Source organism: Lagenorhynchus albirostris, chromosome 19 (genome assembly GCF_949774975.1).
Source record: "Lagenorhynchus albirostris chromosome 19, mLagAlb1.1, whole genome shotgun sequence".
In the NCBI taxonomy this organism is placed as follows: domain Eukaryota; kingdom Metazoa; phylum Chordata; class Mammalia; order Artiodactyla; family Delphinidae; genus Lagenorhynchus; species Lagenorhynchus albirostris.
The window spans coordinates 21,895,300-21,918,236 of record NC_083113.1 but is presented as its reverse complement, the minus strand read 5'-3'; positions in this window follow the sequence as shown (position 1 = coordinate 21,918,236).

Genomic DNA, 22,937 nt, shown 5'->3' with positions numbered 1-22,937 from the left:
ATACTATACATAGAGGATCCTAAAGATGCTACCAGAAAACTACTAGAGCTAATCAATGAATTTGGTAAAGTAGCAGGATACAAAATTAATGCACGGAAATCTCTTGCATTCCTATACACTAATGATGAAAAATCTGAATGGGGAATTAAGAAAACACTCCCATTTACCATTGCAACAAAAAGAATAGAATATCTAGGAATAAACCTACCTAAGGAGACAAAAGACCTGTATGCAGAAAATTATAAGACACTGATGAAAGAAATTAAAAATGATACAAATAGATGGAGAGATATACCATGCTCTTGGATTGGAAGAATCAACATTGTGAAAATGACTGTACTACCCAAAGCAATCTACAGATTCAATGCAATCCCTATCAAACTACCACTGGCATTTTTCACAGAACTAGAACAAAAAATTTCACAATTTGTATGGAAACACAAAAGACCCTGAATAGCCAAAGCAATCTTGAGAAAGAAAAATGGAGCTGGAGGAATCAGGCTCCCTGACTTCAGACTATACTACAAAGCTACAGTAATCAAGACAGTATGGTACTGGCACAAAAACAGAAATATAGATCAATGGAACAGGATAGAAAGCCCAGAGATAAACCCACACACATATGTTCACCTTATCTTTGATAAAGGAGGCAAGGATATACAGTGGAGAAAAGACAGCCTCTTCAATAAGTGGTGCTGGGAAAACTGGACAGGTACATGTAAAAGTATGAAATTAGAACAGTCCCTAACACCATACACAAAAATAAACTCAAAATGGATTAAAGACCTAAATGTAAGGCCAGACACTATACAACTCTTAGAGGAAAACATAGGCAGAACACTCTATGGCATAAATCACAGCAAGATCCTTTTTGACCCACCTTCTAGAGAAATGGAAATAAAAACAAAAATAAACAAATGGGACCTAATGAAACTTCAAAGCTTTTGCATGGCAAAGTAGACCATAAATAAGACCAAAAGACAACCCTCAGAATGGGAGAAAATATTTGCAAATGAAGCAACTGACAAAGGATTAATCTCCAAAATTTACAAGCAGCTCAGGCAGCTCAATAACAAAAAAACAAACAACCCAATCCAAAAATGGGCAGAAGACCTAAATAGACATTTCTCCAAAGAAGACTGCCAACAAACACATGAAAGAATGCTCAACATCACTAATCATTAGAGAAATGCAAATTAAAACTACAATGAGATATTATCTCACAATGGTCAGAATGGCCATCATCAAAAAAATCTAGAAACAATAAATGCTGGAGAGGGTGTGGAGAAAAGGGAACACTCTTGCACTGTTGGTGGGAATGTAAATTGATAGAGCCACTATGGAGAACAGTATTGAGGTTCCTTAAAAAACTACAAATAGAACTACCATATGACCCAGCAATCCCACTACTGGGCATATACCCTGAGAAAACCATAATTCAAAAAGAGACATGTACCAAAATATTCATTGCGTCTCTATTTACAATAGCTAGGACATGGAAGCAACCTAAGTGTCCATCAACAGATGAATGGATAAAGAAGATGTGGCACATATATACAATGGAATATTACTCAGCCATAAAAAGAAATGAAATTGAGTTATTTGTAGTGAGGTGGATGGACCTAGAGTCTGTCATACAGAGTGAAGTAAGTCAGAAAGAGAAAAACACATACCGTATGCTAACACATATATATGGAATCTAAGGGGGAAAAAAAGGTTATGAAGAACTTAGGGTTAAGACGGGAATAAAGACACAGACCTACTAGAGAATGGACTTGAGGATATGGGGAGGGCGAAGGGTAAGCTGTGACACAGTGAGAGAGTGGCATGGATATATATATACACTACCAAACATAAAATAGATAGCTAGTGGGAAGCAGCCACATAGCACAGGGAGATCAGCTTGGTGCTTTGTGACCACCTAGAGGGGTGGGATAGGGAGGGTGGGAGGGAGGGAGACGCAAGAGGGAAGAGATATGGGAACATATGTATATGTATAACTGATTCACTTTGTTATAATGCAGAAGCTAACACATCATTGTAAAGCAATTATACTCCAATAAAGATGTTAAAAATAATAATAAAATAGAATAGAATAAATATTATTTAAGGGACTGAGTAATGCCATGAATTTTTCAGTGGCAAAAACAGCAGAGAACTTATTACAAAATGCATGAATTTCATATTTGACTATAAGTCAAGAGCAGCCAGAAAGAGAGGGAGAGTGCAGGGCGGTGGCAAAAGACACCAGCAGCCTTGCAGACTGGAATTAATGAGGTTGTTCCTAACGGGGAAGGAGTGACATGGTGATTAGTTAATTACTACTTAGCCGCCTGTAATTAATGCACAACTGGAATTGGTGTACAATGAATTAAACTACCACATAAAGCTGCTACCCAAATTGAGCACAGGGCCTTGATTACTGATTGAGGATGTTATTACCGTGGCTTCACCATTGTGATTTCAGTAGTGTCTCTCTCCAACAACATGTTACACAGCTAGTGGGGAACTTGAGCTGAAGAAATGCACTGCCTGGTGAGGGTGTGATCCTGATGTCACACTTAGGGTGGGGCTCCCTGTGGCTGGAGCCTGGCCCAGAGGATGTTCTCAATGACCGGGTAGGGAAGGGGTGTGGAGGACAGGGAGGAATGATGGTGGGAGGGAAGGAAAGATGGGAGGGGCAGGAAGATGGGAGGGGGCAAGAAGACAAGGATCTGTCCTCTTTCCTCCAAGAGCACTGCCGTCCTCCTGCGCTCCCTGTCACCCTTGTCTGTTTCTGAGACCATGGCAACCACGATGGAGGCTACTGCAACAGTCCATTCTAGGTGCCCCCTCCAGTGCATTCTTACACAGTGGCCAGGGTGATCTTTTACAGGCAAGCCAAACCATGTCTCTCCACTGCTTAAAACCCTCCAGTGGATTTCTACCGTAATGAGAATAAAATTTACTCTCCGAATCATGACTTAGAAAAGTCCTGGTGTGACCTGATTCCTACTACCTTTCTGCTTCATTTCTCCCTCTCCCCCTCATTTACATGGCCCAGCCATACTGGTCTCTTTGTGCCACAAAATCTCTAAGCACAAGTTCACCCCAGGACTTTTGCACGTGCTGTTCTAGCTGCCTGGAACTCTGTTCGCATTAAGGAGTTCTCAGCTGAAATGTCACCATCTCAGAAAGTCCTGTCCTAACTTCCTCGTCTGAACTAGCCCCACCACCACCACCAATATTCTCTGTCACATGAACCCTGATTAGTTCCTTCACGGCATACCCTATGATCTGAGTTACCTTCTTGAGGTATGTTATTCCTTGTTCATGCCCTGTTCTCTCATTAAAATATAGCCTCCATGGAGAAAAGACCACCTCTTCAGTAGTGCTAGGAAAACTGGACAGCTACATGTAAAAGAGTGAAATTAGAACACTCCCTAACACCATACACAAAAATAAACTTAGAATGGATTAAAGACCTAAATGTAAGGCCAGACACCATCAAACTCTTAGAGGAAAACATAGGCAGAACACTCTATGACATAAATCACTGTAAGATCCTTTTTAACCCATCCCCTAGAGAAATGGAAAATGAAAAGAAAAATTAAAAAATGGGACCTAATGAAACTTTAAAGCTTTTGCACAGCAAAGGAAACCATAAACAAGACAAAAGACAGCCCTCAGAATGGGAGAAAATATTTGCAAACGAAGCAGCTGACAAAGGATTAATCTCCAGAATATGTAAGCAGCTCATGCAGCTCAATATCAAAAAAACAAACAACCCAATCCAAAAATGGGCAGACGACCTAAATAGACATTTCTCCAAAGAAGATACAGATTGCCAATAAACACATGAAAGAATGCTCAATATCACTAATCATTAGAGAAATGCAAATCAAAGCTACAATGAGGTATCACCTCACACCGGTCAGAATGGCCATCATCAAAAAATCTAGAAACAATAAATGCTGGAGAGGGTGTGGAGAAAAGGGAACACTCTTGCACTGCTGGTGGGAATGTAAATTGATACAGCCACTATGGAGAACAGAATGGAGATTCCTTACAAACCTAAAAATAGAACTAACATATGACCCAGCAATCTCAGTACTGGGCATATACCCTGAGAAATCCATAATCCAAAAAGAGACATGTACCACAATATTCACTGAAGCACTATTTACAATAGCCAGGACATGGAAGCAACCTAAGGGTCCCTCGACAGATGAATGGATGAAGATGATGTGGCACATATATACAATGGAATATTATTCAGGCATAAAAAGAAACAAAACTGAGTTATTTGTAGTGAGGTGGATGGACTTAGAGTCTGTCATACAGAGTGAAGTAAGTCAGAAAGAGAAAAACAAATACCGTATGCTAACACATATATATGGGGAAAAAATGGTTCTGACAAACCTAGGGGCAGGACAGGAATAAAGACATAGACATAGAGAAAGGACTTGACACAGGGAGGGGGAAGGGTAAGCTGGGACGAAGTTAGAGAGTGACATGGACATATATACACTACTAAATGTGAAGTAGATAGCTAGTAGGAAGCAGCCACATAGCACAGGGAGATCAGCTCAGTGCTTTGTGACCATCTAGAAGGGGTGGGATAGGGAGGGTGGGAGGGAGACACAAGAGGGAGGGAATATGGGGATATACGTATGCATATAGCTGATTCACTTTGTTATAAAGCAGAAACTGACACACCATTGTAAAGCAATTATACTCTAATAAAGATGTTAAAAAAGAAATATATATATATTATTTATAGCCTCCATGAGGGCCGAAGGTGTCTGTTCTCTCTCATGCATACCCACGGCCCCAAGACTAGTGTCCAGTGAGGAAAAGCAGGCAGGGGGACCCAACACAAAGGCCACACAGAGGCTCCTCTTCAGATGATGGGCCTTGTGTCTCAGCAGACACCAGATGTGACTGCTACTCTCCCACCTGGAGATGGGAAGATAAAGTGGGGTTCAGACTCCCCCAAACCACAGTGACTGGGAGGTGGAGAAGGAGAGAGGGGTTACCACCTGCAATTGGAAACCATGCCCTGGTCCAATCTCTGCCACTAAACAGCTGTATGACCTTGGACCATCCTCTCACTGGGCCTTAGTTTCCTTGTATAAAGATGGATGCACTTATTCCTATCCTGACTGCCCCTCACAGGAGCTCAGTAAGCTGAGGTTAGAGAAAGTACACAGTGGGCACCACATCAGGATGAGTCCTGGCTCTGAAGGGCCCAGACTGTTTGCAGACTCCCTGCTGCCTGGATGAGAGTGACCCATGGACCCGGAAGGCTCAGGAACCTGGCCAAGTGCTCTCACTTCTACCTGCAGCCCCACTGGAAGGAGTGCAAGGTAACTCCAGAGGGCCATGTGCTGGCCCAAGGCCTGGACTTACCTGGTCTGAAGAAGAGGAGAAATAAACACCAGGGCAGCAGCTTTCCCTCTGAATATTGTGGTGAGGAGCCTGGAGTCTGGCAGACTGTGCCCAGCATCACCCCAGCGGGAGAGAGGCCTCCACACAGGAAGCTCCAGTTTCCTGGAATCCCCCAGACAGTGGTTGGGCCAGAGTTCCTGCATGCCCCCAGGGCTGATGCCACATGCCACACTGCCAGACCAATAGCTGACACAAAAGATGTGTGGGGTTCTGGCTGGGGAATGGGGAGAAGGCTACTGGCATGCACTGGGGATGTCAGAGGAGAGCTCCAGGGGCTCACAGTGGATTTGGGGATATCCACAGGGGTGTAAGTTGACCCCTACTCATTGTAGGAAAGGCCACAGGACTGTGTCTTCGACTATGATTTTGTTTGCTAATTTTTTGAGGTATACATCCAGTAAAGCATCTCAAGTGTCCAACTCAACTAATTTTAACTGACGTATATGCTGTGTAACTACCACCCAGATTAAGATATAGAACATTTCTAGCATCCAGCCCCCCACAAAGCAACCACTATTCTAACTTTTATCACTGTCAATTAGTTTTTTAATTGCATTTAAATGGCTTTTTCTGCCCAGCAAAACGTTTGGGAGATTCATCTGTGCTGATGTACATATCACCAGTCGTTTTCTATTTTACCACTGAGTGGTACTTCACTGTGTGGCTGGACTCAATTTGTTTATCTGTGCACCTGCTGATAAGCACCTAGGTGGTTTTCCAGTTTGGGACTATCATGAATAAAACTTCTAAGAACATTCATATTTCTGTCTCTCAGCACACACAAGCCATCCATAGAGCAAATGATGGCTCAGAAGGTAGGCAGATATTCAGCTTTAGAAGAAAAGGCCTAACAGTTTTCCAGAGTTGCTGTACATTTCCACATGCAATGTATGAGTTCCAGTTGCTCCACCTCTTCACCAGTACTTGGTATTGTCAGTCTTTTTAGTTTTAGCCATTCTGGCAGGTGTGAAGTGATCTCTCACTGTGGTCTAATTTTGCATTTCTCCTATGACTAATGATACTGGATATCTTTTTTTTTTTTTTTTTGGTACTTATTGGCCATTTGTACATCTTCTTTTGTGAAGTACCCGTTCAAATATTTTGCCCATTTTCCTACTGAACTGTCTTCCTCTCCTTGACTTATAGGCATTCTTACTATATTCCAGACAGCAAGTACTTTGTCAAACACATGCATTGTGAGTCTCTTTTTCCACCTGAGGAATTTGTTAAAATGGCTGATTCTTTGGCTGCACAGCTGGAGATCCTGTTTGGGAGGGCTTTTAACCAGGGCTCCTGGGGGATATCCTGCCCTACTCACACCTTGCTTTGAGAACCCCACTGAGGTTCAGGGTGGGAAGGCAAGGCATAGGATGAATCCCCACTCTGAAGAAGTCTGCAAACTTGCAGAAGGTTGGACAAACTTGCAGAAGGTTGGGATCCTGACACTCCTTGCCTACATAAATGTTCTAAAGCACGTGGTTTGAGCATTCCAGCATTCAGGAGTTCCATGTTGATTCTTATTATTTTTTTAACATCTTTATTAGAGTATAATTGCTTTACAATGGTGTGTCAGTTTCTGCTTTATAACAAAGTGAATCAGTTATACATATGTTCCCATATCTCTTCCCACTTGCATCTCCCTCCCTCCCACCCTCCCTATCCCACCCCTCTAGCTGGTTACAAAGCACCGAGCTGATCTCCTTGTGCTATGCAGCTGCTTCCCACTAGCTATCTATTTTACGTTCGGTAGTGTATATATGTCCATGCCACTCTCTCACTTTGTCACAGCTTACGCTTCGCCCTCCCCATATCCTCAAGTCCATTCTCTAGTAGGTCTGTGTCTTTATTCCTGTCTTACACCTAGGTTCTTCATGACACTTTTTTTTCTTAAATTCCATATATATGTGTTAGCACATGGTATTTGTCTTTCTCTTTCTGACTTACCTCACTCTGTATGACAGACTCTAGGTCCATCCACCTCATTACAAATAGCTCAATTTTGTTTCTTTTTATGGCTGAGTAATATTCCATTGTATATATGTGCCACATCTTCTTTATCCATTCATCCGATGATGGACACTTAGGTTATTTCCATCTCCTGGCTATTGTAAATAGAGCTGCAGTGAATATTTTGGTACATGACTCTTTTTGAATTATGGTTTTCTCAGGGTATATGCCCAGTAGTGGGATTGCTGGGTCATATGGTAGTTCTATTTGCAGTTTTTTAAGGAACCTCCATACTGTTCTCCATAGTGGCTGTACCAATTCACATTCCCACCAGCAGTGCAGGAGTGTTCCCTTTTCTCCACACCCTCTCCAGCATTTATTGCTTCTAGATTTTTTGATGATGGCCATTCTGACTGGTGTGAGATGATATCTCATTGTAGTTTTGATTTGCATTTCTCTAATGCTTAATGATGTTGAGCATTCTTTCATGTGTTTGTTGGCAATCTGTATATCTTCTTTGGAGAAATGTCTATTTAGGTCTTCTGCCCATTTTTGGATTGGGTTGTTCGTTTTTTTGTTATTGAGCTGCCTGAGCTGCTTGTAAATTTTGGAGATTAATCCTTTGTCAGTTGCTTCATTTGCAAATATTTTCTCCCATTCTGAGGGTTGTCTTTTGGTCTTGTTTATGGTTTCCTTTGCTGTGCAAAAGCTTTGAAGTTTCATTAGGTCCCATTTGTTTATTTTTGTTTTTATTTCCATTTCTCTAGGAGGTGGGTCAAAAAGGATCTTGCTGTGATTTATGTCATAGAGTGTTCTGTCTATGCTTTCCTCTAAGAGTTTGATAGTTTCTGGCCTTACATTTAGGTCTTTAATCCATTTTGAGATTATTTTTGTGTATAGTGTTAGGGAGTGATCTAATCTCTAAATGTGTCCTCTCTTGGTGTCAGAGTCAAGTTTCAGGTGAGCTGGCTTGTAAGACATGGTCGGCACTCCCTGTCACAGAGTGCTGACCAGTGGCTGGCAATCTCCTCAGCTGCCTTGCTTCTCCAACTCCAGAAGTCTTTTGTTTGTCATGCTTACCCACAGATGACCCCTGGGTAAACTCATTTGACCTAAGAACATTTAAACCCCCACCATGTCTCTTCCCTGTGTGATTTCTGAAATGTCTTGGTCATGGCTACACAGAGTCATAGGCACAAGGCATCGCAGGGCATGAGAACATAATCATTGGTAATGATTTGCCAACACTTCCCAGTACATGCCTCCTTTAAGCATCTTATAATGCCAACTAATGAGAAAAAAATGGCATCCGCAAACCATACAAGCAGTCAGCATGCCCGAGGGGTAAGTGCTTATTCAGAGAGATTTGCTCCATGACAGTGGAAGGGAAATTGGCCAAACCAGTGGAGACTCCCCCAGGAAGAGTTTTAAGAGCTGTTCTCTCCTGAGGTGAGAAGAAGGAGGTGGCAGAATCCACAGAGATGGAATGCCCCCTCTTGGGCAAGCAAGAGGGAAGATGTAATAGTCATGCCATGATATTCAAACCTTAGGGGAGCCAATGAGTGCACATAATGATACAAACCACTGACGTTTATTGGGCACTTCTTCTTGTTGGACTCGAGGCTTAGAATTTTACATTTATTTTTTCAGTTAATCTTTGCAGTTACATCATGAGACCATCACTATTATTAACTCCTTTAAAGAGACTGAGACTCATAGAGGTTAAGGAGCTTGCCCAAAGTCACAGAGCTAGTGAGTGGCAGAAGTAGATTTATGCCCAGGCCTGCCTGGTTTTAAAATTCATTCAGCCCAACACCTGTCCATGTCATGTCTCTGTAGCATGCCTGCTTTATATTAGGAATGGCCCTGAAGTAGTCAAGGCTTGGCCCAGGCCTTCCCACGAAGGGCCGTGCCAGGACATCCTTCAGTAAAGCCATCTTTGGACCAGTCCTGGGAGGCTCCCACCTGGGCTGTAAGTGAAGCTGGGGTCTCTGGAGTCCCACGGCTATCCTGACCTACTGAGGCATGGGTACCTAGACGTCAGCAGAAGTGATACTAACCAGGGTTCTTGGCCTTCCTGACCAATAGAAATCTATAAGAGGCCAGTCAAAAAATTCAGGCAAGGGTTCATTGGGGCTCCTGCGGCCACAGAAGGAGTGAAAACAAGTAACAGGCTCCCTTGCTCACTCCCTGAGGAGGGGCGAGCTGGTACCTTATATGGGGTGAGGGTAGGGATGTGACCAGGGGTTGGCAGGAGGGGTGGCTTAGGTGTTTTGCCCCCCCTTTGGTGGTGGTGTGTGCAGGGGTCATGCGCAGACACCCTGTTTTTGCTTCCAGCTCTTCAGAAATGGCAGTTGGGGGGTTTTTTTTGGTCTTTTTTGTATCTTGTTGTCCAGAATTTGCCCCAAATACACGTGCATGTGGTTATTTTTAGTCCCTTATAGTTTCTTTGTATTTTGTAGCTTGAGGAGACATTTGTCCAGGTGCAAGCACTGCAGCAGAGGGTCGCAGGTCCCAGGTCCCAGCCTGTCTCAAAAGCACCATCTCTTCCACCTGCCCAAAGGGAAGGTCTCCATCCAGCTGAGGAATTGTCTTTCTTCCCTTAACTTGATTATAAAGACCATATTTCAGTTAACCTCAGAACCTGCTTTGGCCCCAGAGTCTACCTTAGAAGTCAGGGATAGAATTGCACATCCAGTCTTCCCCCGAAGCCAACCAGCCAACACACTGGGCCCTGACAGCCCTCTTCTCATCCTCACTCCTGCCACAGGTCTGAGGGTTCTAGTTGAGGCTCAACATTGCCCTGGCCCACCCCAGAGCCCCATCCCCTCCCTGAAGACAGGCCGGGCCCCAGGCTGGGAATCCTCTTATATTCAAGTTTATATTCTCAGGACAGTCAGAAGAGCCATTGACCAAGAGACCAGTGTCATGGAGGCAAGGATTGGCCTGGCAGCACTGACTCTGCGACTTTGGGCAAAGAATGTATTGCCTCTGAGCTTTGGTTTCCTTCTGTGTAAAATGGGGATGCTTCCAGCCTGCCCCACCACCCCCAGGTAATGAGGTGAGGTGCTTGGCAAGCACTCCCTTGCCAAAACTTTGCAGGGAAAGATTTTGCTTCCAAGAGGTGAGAAGTTCAACCACAATGCCAGGCACTTTACCAGCAACAGCTCCAGGTAAACCTTCATGAGTCTTACTTGAGAAATTATGTATACGAATCCCATTATTAGTGAGGTAGCCCCCTCTAATTTCTCTCCGAGAGCTCTCTTTCAGTCAATATTAGCTGAAAATCAAATACAGACTTATGTTATGCATCAATGCAAACACTGACTGAACTCCACCAAAGCATGCCCTGGGCTCAAGAGAGGGAACACTAAATTAATTTGCACAAGCGTCCATGAGATGAAAGGCATCTCCTGACACCTTGGCTAACTTACAGGACCAAGGTTCTGCCCATGTATTCTCACAGATTCCAGGACTCCACTACGCTGGCAGTGAATCAGCACCAACACACTTGAAAATACCAGTCACAGAGCTGAGGACTGGATATTGGAGTGAGTGGGTGAGTGAATGAAGGGGAGAGAGTGGACAGTGGGAAGAACGCAGGCTTGGAGTCACAGGGTCCAGGTTAACCCTGTCTTCACTCACTGTCTGCTATTTTCTGGTTTAACTTTTGAGTCTCCATTTTCTCATCTGGAAAATAAAGTGAAGATGATATGGGGTAAAGATTAAATGAGGGGCTTCCCTGGTGGCTCAGTGGTTGAGAATCTGCCTGCCAATGCAGGGGACACGGGTTCGAGCCCTAGTCTGGGAAGATCCCATATGCCGTGGAGCAACTAGGCCCGTGAGCCACAACTACTGAGCCTGCACGTCTGGAGCTTGTGCTCCGCAAAAAGAGAGGCCGCAACAATGAGAGGCTTGCGCACCGTGATGAAGAGTGGCCCCCGTTCACCACAACTAGAGAAAACCCACGCACAGAAACAAAGACCCAACACAGCCAAAAATAAATAAATAAATAAATTAATTAATTAATTAAATTTAAAAAAAAAAGATTAAATGAAACAATCTTTATAAAGTGCATAGCACGGTGCCTGACACATTGTAGACTCTCAAAAAAATATATTATGATAAATCAACCATCCTAAACCGACAAAGCCACATAACCAAAAAAGCATGATTAAAATGTATGTACTTAGAGACAGGAACTATTTTAAAATGTATACTGGCTGGGACTTCGCTCAGGATTAGGTTGTAAATTCCTCTTTGGACCCTGCCCTGCTTCAAACACATGCCATTGTGATAGGTAAAATATAATCCAAAAAGTTATAAAATATACGGCTGTCTTCAAAAACAAGATAAACATTGCAATGACGAGAGAGGAATTAGAAACACAAAGTGGCAGTCAATTGCCACACACAAACACAAAGTGGCAGACTTCCAGTGGCCAAAGCCATAGAAGGGTAGGGGGGACTAAGAGGACCCCACAGTAGGTGGGGTGTGCCTGAGAGCCATTGTGGGAGCTTGCAGGCTGGAGCTGTGCCCCTAATTTAGGAAGGATGTCTAGGAAAATGTGCGCCCAACTGCTATCAGGTGAACAGGGATTCACTAGGTGATTGATAGGTCTAGAATCTGAGCTACAAAGAGGATATAGCAATTACAAGATCTGTACAATTAGTTGGATGCTGCTAAATGCTATTGATTCACTGAAGAGAGAAATGACAGACTCAGATAAGCTGATTAATTACCAACTTGAGGTATGGTATGGCCATCAGAAGACCTCTGTGGCAACGTTCAAACAGACCATCCTTCCTCATCGGAAAGCAAACCATGCTTAAGATGAGACCTAGGATCTAACTATAAGAGCAGCAAAACTCCAGAGAAGACTGAGGTCTCCTATGCCAAAATCAAGGCCTAGGTAGAAAAGAACTGGGACTCTGAGACTTGGGATAGAGACATTTGAGTGGATACTTCACAACAGTGAACTGCTGGACTCCCCTGAGCCCTCTGCCTACAGAAGTGGTCCACTTCCTTCCTAGAAGATGCTTGCTCGACCTCTATTCAGAGAACCCCATGGCCACAAATCTCTTGTAAGACAACATCTTCCCTCCTCAAGATAAGCTCCCACTTCCCCTACTGGCCACTAGAACAATAACTAGAGTCAAATCTCAGCAGGCCCTGCTAAGGGAAGAGAATTATTCACCAATGGAACTGAAGGACCTGACCTATGTGAACCCACAAGAACTAGGAAGGCTTGCCTGAAAGGGGATCTCAAGGCTACTGAACCAAGGGTAGGCGGGGAAGGGACACAGAACATAAGACTGGATGAGGTTTTTTGTTTTTTTGCGGTACGCGGGCCTCTCACTGTTGTGGCCTCTCCCGTTGCAGAGCACAGGCTCCGGACGCGCAGGCCCAGAGGCCATGTTTCACGGGCCCAGCCGCTCCGCGGCATGTGGGATCTTCCCGGACCGGGGCACGAACCCGTGTCCCCTGCATCGGCAGGCGGACTCTCAACCACTGTGCCACCAGGGAAGCCCCTGGATGAGGTTTTGACACTTCGTCAGGTTCTGAGAGTCAGTCTTAATAACTTCTGGAATGGCCCCTAGAATCTTGGGGAAAAAATTCTCATCTTAAAATGCAATATGGAAATATGAGAGCAACCTTGTTAAATAAGGGATTCAGATCTTTGATCTCAGAGAAGTGGGCATGTTGGAATGGATCTATTATATAGGCTCTGAGTTCTCACCATATGACTATGTCCATTGAGAAGATCCATAGGAAACTTTCTTCAATAAGGAGCAAGGGAAGAGTTAGGGGTTGGGGTGGGTGGGAAGGCACGGACTTCATTAAGAAGTTTGGTGATTGCTATCTTCTGTAAGCTAGGCTGATAATGGATCTTTTAATGGAGTTGGCTCCCTAGAGTCACTAAAGACAGAAGGATTCTGGAACAGCAGAGGCCATATAGTAGCACTCAGTCATCAGAGGCAAGGTAGAAAGCTAGGTCAGGATGGCAACCAGGGGACTATGACCTACAAGGACTTGTGGTGATTCCCAATAGACCATCATGTATCTAGGAAAAAGATATATGGGTAGCTGACAAAGTTACTGATCCCTGGTGGGGATCCTTTGTTGTGGCACGTGGGCTCCTTAGTTGTGGCAGGCAGGCTCCTTAGTTGCAGCATGTGGGCTTCTTAGTTGTAGCATGTGGACTCAATTGCAGCATGCATGTGGGATCTAGTTCCCTGACTAGGGATTGAAACTGGGCCCCCTGCTTTGGGAGCATGGAGTCTTAACCACTGCTTCAGCAGGGAAGTCTGGATGAAAATGAAAAGAAAATAGAGATAAATCACACCAATGGGCAGTCACAACGTTGTAGCAGTTCTCAGACCCAGAACCCATCAATTGAGTAAAGACCCTGCAACGAAATGCCACAAGAAGTATAAACAATAACCATTACTCCAGTTTTGAGTAACAGCGCAGGGGAAGGGGAAAACTTATATCGTTAGTGTGCTGTTGGACACAGTATCAGAGTCAACATTAGTACTAGGAGACTCAAAACACCATCATCCCCCACCCCTCATTAAAGTACATGGGTACAAGTAATGAATGGAATCTTTCTTGCGCTGGGTCCACAGGTCCACCAAGTGGTCATTTCCTCAGATCCTAAATGAGTAATCAGGATGGACTTAGCAGCTAGCATGGTAGGAAAGGCCAAATGCCAGGCGCTGAAATTGTCCCTGATCCCCTGATCCAAACAATCAAAAACAATACCACATCCTGGGGGCAAAGGCAGAAATGAATGTTATTCTCAAAGACTTAAAGATTAGAAAATTGGGACAAAGGAGATCTTGGTTAGATTCTTGTGGATAAAACTATGGGAGCCAAGTGTGTGGGTTTTTGTATCACATGTCAGTGCCCACAGGGAGCACCTACTGCAGGGGAGGCGGTAAACAACTAAGTGGAACCAGGTAGGCAAGCACTCTTATATAGGAGGTACCAACTAGCATCATCAGCCACCCAATACCTGCTCAAGAAATGTTCAGCCACTGAGCAGAAGCCTTTGATACAGTGTCATCCTCAAGAGACCAACAAAACACAGGTGGCAAGTTCATTATATCCAACTCCTTCCACTCTGGAGAGAGCAGTGACTCCTCCTCAGAGGGATTAATACTTTTTTCTGGTATGGGTTTCCTTTCCTGCCCACAGTGTTGCGATCTAAAGCAAACAGGGCATGATTTATTGTCACTGAATTCCACATAACATTGCCTTGTGCCAAGGGACCCACAGTATGAGAAAGGAGGTCAGATATGCACAGGGCCCACTGGGCCTATCACGTACTCAATCACCCAGAAGCTGCCAACTTAGCAAGATGCATTACTTGGAGGTGACATCTTACAAGCTTGGGATACAGTCCTCAAGATGCAGGATATACCTTGAGTCGAAGGCCATTATAAGATGTTCTGTCTTCAATAGATATAATATATGGATCTAAGAACCAAAAGGTTGAAGTGGCCATGGCCCTGTTATTCATTACTCCCAATGGTCGGCAAATGACCTCCCCCGCCCTCCGAGTTCCCTGAAGGAGAAGTTTCACCAGGAGACACAGTAAAACTCCCACTAAACTTAAAAGTATACTTGCCATCTGGTCATTTGGGGCTCTTTGTACCAGTATATCAGCAGGAAAAGTAAGGAACCGTCATACTGGCAGGGATAATCAGGAGGAGATGGGTTAATGATACATAATGGAAATAGGGAAGGTGTGTTTGGGACATAGGGAATGATCCATTGGGGCATCTCTTAGTGTTCACATATGGTCATCATGAATGGCAATTATAGTAACCATAGCCTGAAAGGATATAGCTCAGGCCCCTCAAAGGAGGAAGGTCGGGGCCCCCTTACCAGTAAGCCAAGTAAACCAGCAGAGGGCAAGCTGTAGCGGGCGGTTGAGAAGGGACATGCTGAGTATTAGTTATGGCCTCAGAACCAAGCGGAGCAGTGAAAATCTTAGGTTATCCTACTAACCCTCTTCTCCTCAGTTATGTTTCCCTGAAAATTGTAGCCCATCACTCACTCAGGTAATCTATGACTGGATGGAGTGAAACTGTGCAACATGAGAGGATCTGAGAGGCAGGATAATGCAGAACTCTACCCAAACCCCTTTTCACTATCTTTGGGCATCTTTCTCCCATCTCCTGGACCAGAGTCTGGGCAACTCTGAGGCACAATTTCCACTCCAGAGCTCCCTGTGTGACCAGGCCCTCTAAGGGACTGGGCCTGAAGCTGTACCTCACTGGCTTCCTCCCTTCCCTGCCCTCTCCCCAACTTCCTACCAGATTCTTAGGGCACTGCCTTCATAAACCATTTGTACACCAGTCCTCATCTCAGAGGCTCTTTCTACAGACCCAACCTAAGAAGGTAACTTTATCTTTTTCTTTTCTTTTTCTCACTCTAGAGGAGTGGAAATTGTTTCTGAGGGATTGAGAGAGTAAACATCAGGGCTGAGACCCACTGATAGGAATGAAGGCTCCAGGGTGACCTACTGGATGAGGAAATGTCCCAAAGCCCTAGGGTAACCCCTGCAGGAATAGTAACATTCTCATGCAGGTGTACTAAACCCCAGAACATTCCATAACACCTCAGAAGAGGTTGCAGAGCCCAGCTATTCAGACAAAGCCTTCATACCACCCAGAGATGCTCTTGTTCTGTCATACCATCACTTCAGACAGTGGATAGAAAGCAAATATGCAGCCACCACTTGCAGCTAAGAGGGAAAACCCATGGGTCTCAGGTATGGTGATCAGAGCAGAGAAGACATCTGAGCAGATGCTATCCATGAACAAGATGAAATGCCTCAATGCAGAAGCCATGAAAGAACAAAATAGAAGGAAGGGATGTGGGAACACAGCACAATGCACACAAGGAGTCAAAACTAGACAAGTGCATCACTAAAGGACCAGAAGAAAAAGCCCACTATTGCTTGAAATTAGAGAAAATTTAATAGAAACATGAATCAAATAAAATTAAAATTAAAAGATGAGATGATAAAATTACAGAAGGAGATGGACATAGATATTGGAAAACAAAATTAGAACCCGGAAAGTATTATTACAGAGGAACAGAATGGATACTGTTGATAATATAATTACTGACCTAGAGGAAAGATTTAGGGTAATAAAAATGAATGCATATTTTAAAAAAACAAAGAAATCAAAATCATTAGGGAGACAGACTGACTATAAAAAAGAGACAGACAATTTGTCTTACGAATAATTGGTATTCCTAAAGAAGAAAACACAACAAATGGAACAAACTATGTATTCAAAGATATAATACAAGAAATTTCCCCTGTATTTTTCCCCTGTATTAAAAATAATAACTGAACCTGACAAAAACAAAACAAAACAGTTTTAAAAGAGCATAATGTATGTCAGGAAAATTTGATACAGAAACCTCAACACAAAGACATATCCCATCCTAATTAAGTTATAAAACTTCAAAGTTAAGAGAGAAGTCCTAAAACATCCGAGCAGAAAGAGCAAAAACACACACAATGGGAAAATCTGGCCAGACTCTGGTTTCTCTAAAGTAACATTCAGAGCCAGAATAAAGGTATTCACATCTCAGAGTTCCAAGAGAAAGAAAAAGTGAGCCTAGAATATGACACTCAGCCAAAGTTATTTCTATATAAAAGCAAGAAGCAGCCATCTGAATATTAAATACTTCAGAAAATACAGAACATATGGACCTTTTGGGGGGAAAAAGGAACTACTCATAATTAAATCCATCCAATTAACAGATAAATAATAATAGCAATAATAATTATAAATATAAACTCAGGAATTTAGAAATTGGGGTAAAAGAACTAGGGTTGAGCAGAGGATTCATCTAAATATAGAAGAAAGAGCAAGCAACTAAGGGAATTATGATACCAGAACAAATTATGACATTAACCTGGATAAGATAAAAGTCATACTATAACTGACAACTCTCAGGAGATGAGAGGTAAACTCATCAATGTCTCATCTTTCAAAGAAGGGAGTCAATAAGCTAAGCGTGAAACTTTGAAACAAACTCAAAACTTGAAACATACTTTTTGAAAATAATGATTATTAACTCCTAATGTTTTTCAGAATCTTTCCTTTGTATTTTTAAGGGATCTTCTAGGAAATAATTTTGTTTACTTTAAAAAAAATGTCTGAAGTTCACAATTCCCTCAGTTTCATTTCAGTTATGTTTTCTTTTAAGTTCTAGTAACATTAAATATAATACTCTATACTTTTAAAGAACATCTAGAGACAGTCATATTTTTATAAAGGTAAATATCTGTCACTTGAGGTCACCAAGTTGGCAGAATAGGAAGATGCTGAACTCACCCCCTCCCATAAACACACCAAAATTACAACAGCTTACAGAGAAACTCTCTGTGAAGATGACCTAAACACTAGCAGAAAAGATTTTCCACAATTAAAGACATAAAGAAGGATCCATTATGAGACAGGAAGGGGGATGGAGATGCAGTATAGTCAGGACCCACAGCCCTGGATTGGCAACCCACAAACAGGAAGAATATCACCATCATAGAGGACCTCTCCAAGGAGTGAAAGGTCTGAGCCCCACCTTGGTCTCCACAGCCTGGGGTCTTGCACCCAGAAGACGAGTCCCCAGAACACCTGGCTTTGAAGGCAAGCAGGGCTGTGTACCGGAGAGCCAGGCGACTATAGCAAACAGAGACTCCACTCTTAAAGAAGACATGTAAAATCTTACACATGCTGAGACCCAGCACAGAGGCAGTAGTTTGAAAGAACCCTGGGTCAGACCCACTTGCTCATATTGGAGAGCCTCCAGGAGGCAGGAGGCAACTGGGACTACTCCCGGGGACAGAAACACTGGCAGCAGCCATTTTGGAAGCTTGTTCTACCATGATAACAGCAGTGCTGACAAGCATCTTGGAATCCTCCCTCTAGCCTATTAGCTCCAGCCCTGCCCACCAGTGGGCCAGCGCCAACCCTACACCCCCCTGGGTCATGCAGCCAACTGTGCAGGTAGCCTACCCCACCCTTCAGTGCATCCACAGCCACCACACAAGGCATGGCCTTGCAGTCATGCATGCTGTGGCCCAGGCTTACACACCAGCATGCCCATAGTAATCAGCCCCACCACAACAGAAGGGGCATGCAGCCCACATAGGGGGTAATCCTAGAGCATACAGCTGTGGTGCAGAGGGGAGCATGCTGTTGGGCTCCATAGGACATGTCCTACATGAGACCACTTCTCCAATATGAGGAAACATAACCAACTACCTAACACATAGAAATAAACAAAGAGAAATGAGCAGACAAAGAAATATGTTCTAAACAGAGGAACAAGGCATAACCTCAGGAAAAGAACTAAACAAAGTGGAGATAAGGAATCTATACAATGAAAAGTTCATGGTAGTGATCATAAAGATGATCACTGAACTTGGGAGAAGAATGGATGAACACAGTGAGAATTTCAACAAAGAGTTAAAAAATATAAAAGAGAACCAAACAGAGCAGAAGAATACAATATCTGAAATTAAAAATACATTAAAAGGAATCAACTGTAGATTAGATGACAGAGGAATGGATTGCTGATCTAGAAGACAAAGTAGTGCAAATGTCCCAAGCTGAACAAAAAAAGAAAAAGAAAGAAAAAAAGAATTTTTTTAAAAATGAGGATAGTTTAAAAGACCTCTGGAATAACATCAAGTGTACTAACATTTATATTTTAGGGGTCCCAGAAGGAAAAGAGAGAGAGTAGAAGAGAATTTGTTTGAAGAAATAATAGCTGAAAACTTCTCTAAGCTGGGAAAAACAGACATCCAGATTCAGGAAGCACAGAGAGTCCCAAATAAGATGGTCCCAAAGAGGTCACACCAAGACACAGTATAATTTAAATGACAAAAATTAAAGATAGAATCTTAAAAACAGCAAGAGAAAAGCAACTAGTTACATACAAGGGAACTTCCATAAGACTATTGCTGGCTTTTCAGCAGAAACTTTGCAGACCAGAAGGGAGTGCACAATATATTCAAAGTGATGAAAGAAAAAAAAAAAAACCCAAAACCTACAACTAAGAGTACTCTATTTGGCAATGTTATCATTCAGTTTGAAGGAGACATAGTTTTACAGACAAGCAAAAGCTAAAAGAGTTCAACACCACTTAACCAGCTCTACAAGAAATGCTAAAGGGACTTCTCTAAGTGGAAAAGAAAAGGCCACAACTATATATACGAAAATTAGTGAGAGAGTGGCATGGACATATATACAGTACCAAACGTAAAATAGATAGCTTAGTGGGAAGCAGTCGCATAGCACAGGGAGATCAGCTCGGTGTTTTGTGACCACGTAGAGGGGTGGGATAGGGAGGGTGGGAGGGAGGGAGACGCAAGAGGGAAGAGATATGGGAACATATGTACATGTATAACTGATTCAATATGTTATAAAGCAGAAACTAACACACCATTGTAAAGCAATTATACTCCAATAAAGATGTAAAAAACAAAGATAGTAAAAATAAGTCCAAATAGATCATATCAATATTTATCATAAATATAAACAGATTTAAGTTACTGATAAGAAGACAGAATCTAACAGGTTGTAATTTTCTTAATCTAGGGATATGGTGCTTACTACAAGAGACACACTAATACAAACAACCCAGAAAAGCCAAAAATAGAGAAATGGAACAACAACAAAATAAGAATAACAATTTTAGTAGCAGATAAAATCAAACTTAAAACAAAAAACACCATAGAGATAAAGAACACTATGTAATTATAAAAGGAAAGGACTCACCAAGCAGATATAACAGTCATGAATTGTATCTACCTAACAACAACATAACCTCAAAAATACACAAAGCAAAACTGATAGAATTATAAGAAGAAACTGAGAAATCTATAATCAGAGCAGGAGACTCTAATTCACTGTATCAGAACCTGGTCCTGCAGACAAAAATTACTTAGGATATAGAAAAATTTTACAACACTGTACAAACATGATCTAATAGATATATCTTTATATATATGCAGTCAACAAAAGAAAATATACATTATTTTCCAGAAAATGAGAAATATTTACAAGTAATCAATCTTATAGTAGAAAAAAACAGAAGTCTTAACTAATTTCAGAGAACCAAATAGCAACAATGCAGACCCCAACAAAATTAAATTAGAAATTGACAATTAAAAGACATTTAGGACAAAAATATAGAGCACTTTAAAATGGCATTCCTAAATTACTCATGTGTTAAAAGTGCAAAGCTCAAAACAATTAAAGTATTTAGGGCTAAATAAAACAAAAGTTCTACATCCATAAGTTGTGGGATAAATTCAATACAGTTCTTGATAAATTTATTTACATAAAAAATAAGGGGGATGAAAACAACTTGAGAAGAAGAATAAACTCAGAAAAAGTGAAAGGAAGAAAATCACCTGAGGTAAGGATTAGAATGTGAGTAGTCTATTAAGAAAGTACTCTCAGAAGAATCCAGTAAGGAAATGGGGAAACATGATAAGGAAGGAGAAGAGTTGTTCTGTCTTGTGGCAAAGGAGTTGAGACTTCATACTCCCACACTAGCCAGTCATTGGCTAAAAGAATCCTGAGGTTGGAAGGGATATCAACTTCAGGCATTTCTAGCTATCCATACCAGCAGGTGGCTCCAGTGCCCAAGAGCAGTTCTTTGAAGGTTTCAAGTGAAAACCTTTAATAGCAGAGCACACAGAAGCTGGGAGATGGGCACAATGAGGTGGCAAACAGGAAATAAATGTATTTGGTAAGGGCACCAAGGAAGCCTTCTGCAGAATTTTACTTAGGAGAAAAACAAACAACACTACTAAGAGAGATGCTCAATACAACAAAACCAGTTATTTTAAAAGAACAGTAGAGTATATAGATGTCTAGAAAAATAAATGAAGAAAAATACCAAAATTACACTTTTGAAAAGGCAATATTTGGGCAGCCAAGATTAAATAAGCCCAGGATAGCCTATCTCTTTCACCAATTACAACAAAAATTCTGGACAAAATGCAAAAAGCAGCAACCTGAGGACTTTGAAAAATTAAAAATTCTAGAGCAACCACTAAGAAAGAGTCAATAAATTAATCTAAATGAAATATACCCATCAAAATCCAAATAACCCAAAAGGAGGCAGGAAACTAAGAGGAGAGGAACAAAAAGTAGAGAAGACACACAGAAAACAAAAAAATAAAATGCTGGACTTAAATCCAAACATATCAATAATCATATTAAATGTAAATTATCTAAATATACCAAGTAAAAAGGCAGAGATCATCAGTTTGGATTTAAGGGGGGAAATGCCCAACTATACACTGTGCAAACACTTAAGGGAGAATTAATAACAATTCTACCCAATTTATTGCAGAACATAGAAAAGGAATTAATATTTCCAAACTCATTTTGTGAGGCCTACATTAACTTGATTCCAAATTTAACAAAGACATTATAAGACTAACTGATAAATAAACAAAGAAACTACAGACCAATATCTCTCACGAACATAGATACAAAAATTCTCATGAAAATATTAGCAAATCAATTTCAATAATATTTTAAAGAATAATACATCATGGTCAAGTGAGGTTTTATCCTGGGAACTCAAGGTTAGTTCAACTTTGCAATCAATGTAAATAAATCACCATATTAACAGACTAAAGAAGAAAAAGCATGAGATCATCTTAATCGGTGCAGAAGAAGCACTTGACAAAATTTGATCATTTATAATTTTTTAAAGTTCTCACCAAACTAGAAATTTATAGGAACTTCCTTAACCTGATAAAGGACATCTACAAAAAACCTACAGATAACATCAAATTTAATGATGAAAGATGGGGGACTTCCCTGGTGGCACAGTGGTTAAGAATCCGCCTGCCAATGCAGGGGACACGGGTTCGAGCCTTGGTTTGGGAAGATCTCACATGAGGCGGAGCAACTAAGCCTGTGCGCCACAACTACTGAAGTCTGTGCACCTAGAGCCCATGCTCTGCAACAAGGGGAGCCACCCAAATGAGAAGCCCGTGCACCACAACGAAGAGTAGTCCCTGCTTACCGCAACCAGAGAAAGCCCATGTGTAGCAACGAAGACCTAATGCAGCCAAAATTAAAATTAAAAAAAAAAGAAAGATGTAATGATTTCCCCCTAAGATTAGAAATAAGGTAAAGATACCTATCCTTATCACTTTTATTCAAACTTATACTAGAAGTCCCAATTAGTACAATAATGCCAAAAAAGGAAATAAAAGGCATACGCATTGCAAAGGAAGAAATAAATATCCCTTTATCCACAGACATGAGGCCTATGCAGAAAACCCCAAGGAATCCATAAAAATAGCTCCTACAATTAATAAATGAGGTCACAGGATACAAGATCAACGTACAAAAATCAATTGTATTTCTATATACTAGCAATAAACATTAGGAATTCAAATTTTTAAACCGTACCATTCACAATGTGTTTAGACAACTTACCAAAAAAACCCAAAACACTTAGGTATAAATTTAACAAAACTTGTGTCAGGCCTGTAT